The following is a 4,187-nucleotide window of genomic DNA, read 5'->3' as shown; positions in this document are numbered from 1 at the left end:
GATGTAGAAATGCATCTTGAGTCATTGGGTCTAAGCGAGACCATTAAAGAAAATGGTATATCTTCATCACAAAAAAAAGCAAAAACTATAATATTTTTGCGTCGGCATCTCGATGAAGGTTTAAAATGTGAATATCTCATCGAAAAAGATCCCATGGCTCTATGGAAAGGATTGAAAGAAAGATTTGAACATATAAGGGAAGTTATACTTCCGACCGCCCGTGATGAATGAAATATGTTAAAATTCCAAGATTTTAAGAAAGTCAGTGATTACAATTCAGCTATGTATCGAATAATCTCGCAGTTAAAATTTTGTGGACATGAGGTCACAGAATCGGAAATGCTTGAAAAAACATTTTCCACGTTTCACGCATCAAATATAACTTTACAGCAACAATATAGAGTGCGTGGATTTGCGAGATATTCTGAGCTCATCGCCTGTNGATGTAGAAATGCATCTTGAGTCATTGGGTCTAAGCGAGACCATTAAAGAAAATGGTATATCTTCATCACAAGAAAAAGCAAAAGCTATAATATTTTTGCGTCGACATCTCGATGAAGGTTTAAAATGTGAATATCTCATCGAAAAAGATCTCATGGCTCTGTGGAAAGGATTGAAAGAAAGATTTGAACATATAAGGGAAGTTATACTTCCGACCGCCCGTGATGAATGGAATATGTTAAGATTCCAAGATTTTAAGAAAGTCAGTGATTACAATTCAGCTATGTATCGAATAATCTCGCAGTTAAAATTTTGTGGACATGAGGTCACAGAATCGGAAATGCTTGAAAAAACATTTTCCACGTTTCACGCATCAAATATAACTTTACAGCAACAATATAGAGTGCGTGGATTTGCGAGATATTCTGAGCTCATCGCCTGTCTTCTTGTGGCGGAAAAAAACAACGAGCTACTAATGAGAAATCATCAGTCCCGACCCACTGGATCATCAGCATTTCCAGAAGTAAATGCTGTAAGTAAAAATGAATTTAAACCCGGAAACCAAAATCAAATTCAAAGACAAGGTTTTGGTCGAGGTCGAGGTCGAGGTCGAGGTCGAGGTCGTGGACGTGGACGTGGACGTGGAATTGGTCGTGGTCGTGGTCGAGGCCGTGATTTTGAAAACCATAGAGATAATTATTTTTATAACTCATCTCAAAAGAGCGTCACGAACCAACCACAGAAAAGGCATCATGAGAACATGAGTGTTAATGAAAATCACTCGAAAAGATTTGAAAGCTCTTGTTTCAGATGCGGCACTCCAGGACATTGGTCTCGTATTTGTCGAGCCCCTGAGCACCTTTGCAAGCTCTATAAAGAATCGATAAAGGGGAAAAAAAAAGAGACCAACTTCACTGAGCGAAGTGACCGTTTGAGTGATTCAACTCATGTTGATGCTGCTGATTTTATGAATGATTTCTCTGGAAATGATCAATATGTTGGTGGGATAGAAATGAACAATATTGATGCTGCAGATTTTCTCAATGATTTCTCTGAAAATGAACAATATAGTGGTAGAATATAAATGTACAATAATTTATTTTTCATGTATTTATATGATAATGTTTTATTGTACAATTATGATATGTGTTATATTTACATATGTATTGTCATTAATTTTTTTTCATTGCATATTTTTTGAAGTTCAAATATGGAAAATACTATGAGCAAAGCTGAAGTTTGCATACCCGATAGTGGTACAACGCACACTATCCTCCGAGATAAAAGATATTTCTTGGAACTAAAACCAACAAAAACAATGGTGAATACAATATCAGGTCCTGTAGACTTGATTAAAGGATGTGGTAAAGCACAATTTTTGTTACCTAATGGTACAAAATTTTTGATCAATGATGGATTATATTCGCCACAATCGAAAAGAAATTTGTTGAGTTTTAATGATATATATTCCCATGGGTATGATACTCAAACAATGAATAAAGGGAATGAGAAATATATGTGTCATACCAAATATAAATCAGGAAAGAAATATGTGATTGAAAAACTACCAATGCTCCCTACTGGATTGCATTATACACATATACGTCCCATTGAATCAAACATGGTAGTTGATAATTCTTCAATATTAACTAATTGGCATGATCGATTAGGACATCCTGGTTCAACGATGATACGAAGAATTATAGAAAATACACATGGTCATCCGTTGAAAGATCAGAAGATCTTTCAGAATAATAAGTTTCAATGTAAAGCATGTTCTCTTGGAAAACTTATTATAAGACCATCATCAGCCAAAATCCAAACTGAATCACCAATGTTTCTTGACCTTATTCAGGGTGATATTTGTGGACCAATTCATCCTCCATGTGGACCATTCAGATACTTTATGGTATTGATTGATGCCTCCAGCAGATGGTCACATGTATGTTTATTGTCAACTCGAAATGTTGCATTCGCAAGATTACTTGCTCAAATAATAAAATTGAGGAATCAATTTCCCGATTATACAATCAAGAAAATTAGACTTGATAATGCTAGTGAATTTACTTCCCAGACTTTCAATGATTATTGTATGTGTATGGGAATCATTGTTGAGCATCCTATTGCTCATGTACATACACATAATGGATTGCCTGAATCATTGATTAAACGTCTGCAAATGATTGCTAGACCAATGATTATGAAAACAAAGCTCCCTATTTCTATATGGGGACATGCAATTTTACATGCCGCTGCATTAATTCGCATCAGACCAAGTGCATATCATAAATACTCTCCATTGCAGCTTGCATTTGGTAAAGAACCAGACATTTCTCATCTGAGAATTTTTGGATGTATGGTGTATGTGCCTATTGCACCACCTCAACGAAAGAAAATGGGACCTCAAAGAAAGATCGGAATTTATATCGGTTATGATAGTCCATCAATCATTCGATATCTTGAACCTCGGACAGGCGACGTGTTCACAACACATTTTGCTGATTGTCATTTTAATGAGGAAATCTTCCCAATGTTAGGGGGAGACAAGAAACATATCGGAAAAGAAATTACATGGTATGTATCATCATTGTTACATCTGGATCCAAGAACACAACAATGTGAAAAAGATGTACAGCAAATTGTGCACTTGCAAAGAATAGCAAATCAAATACCAGATGCATTTACAGATACAAAAGGGGTAACTAAATCATATATACATGCTGTAAATGCTCCTGCTCGAATTGAAATTCCAAAGAAACAAATTGAACAAAGTCATGATGTCGTAAAACGCCTGAAGCGTGGAAGGCCAGTCGGTTCCTAGGATAAAAATCCTCGAAAAAGAAAATTCATAGAGAAACACAATGATCACAAAATAGAGAATGTTGTTCCTGAAGAAACACATGATGATCACAAAATAGAGAATGATGTTCCTGAAGAAACACATGATGATGAAAATGTTCTGTCAGAACCACAAACTAACGAGAATCATGAAATCTCTATTAATTATATTAATACTGGAAAACTATGGAACCGAAAAGATATAGAAGAAATTGATTATATATTTTCTTATAATGTGGCAATCGACATCATAAATGATAATGAAGATCATGAACCAAAATCTTTTGGTGAATGTAAAAATCGGCAGGATTGGATAAAATGGAAAGATGTCATCCAGGTTGAATTGAATTCGCTAAATAAACGTAATGTTTTTGGACCTATAGTCCTTACACCTGAAGGTGTAAAACCTGTTGGATACAAATGGGTTTTTATTCGAAAGCAAAATGAGAAAAATGAAATAGTAAGATATAAAGCTCGACTTGTTGCACAAGGTTTTTCTCAAAGGCCTGAAATTGATTATGAAGAAACGTATTCTCCCGTGATGGATGCAATTACGTTTCGGTATTTGATTAGCTTGGCAGTATCTGAAAATTTAGAAATGCGTCTTATGGATGTTGTTACAGCTTACTTATATGGATCACTTGATATTAATATATAGATGAAAATCCCTGAAGGATTTAAGATGCCTGAAGCACAAAGTTCAAAACCCAGAGAATGTTATTCTGTGAAATTACGAAGATCATTCTATGGGTTAAAGCAATCTGGCTGAATGTGGTAGAATCGGCTAAGTGATCATTTGATGAAAAAGGGATATGTAAATAATTCAATATGCCCTTGTGTTTTCATTAAGAAAACAACATCCGGATGCGTAATTATTGCTGTATATGTTGATGATTTAAACATCATTG

The sequence above is a fragment of the Primulina huaijiensis genome, chromosome 1 (assembly GCF_012295235.1).
Source record: "Primulina huaijiensis isolate GDHJ02 chromosome 1, ASM1229523v2, whole genome shotgun sequence".
Lineage (NCBI taxonomy): Eukaryota > Viridiplantae > Streptophyta > Magnoliopsida > Lamiales > Gesneriaceae > Primulina > Primulina huaijiensis.
This window is presented reverse-complemented; position numbering follows the sequence as displayed.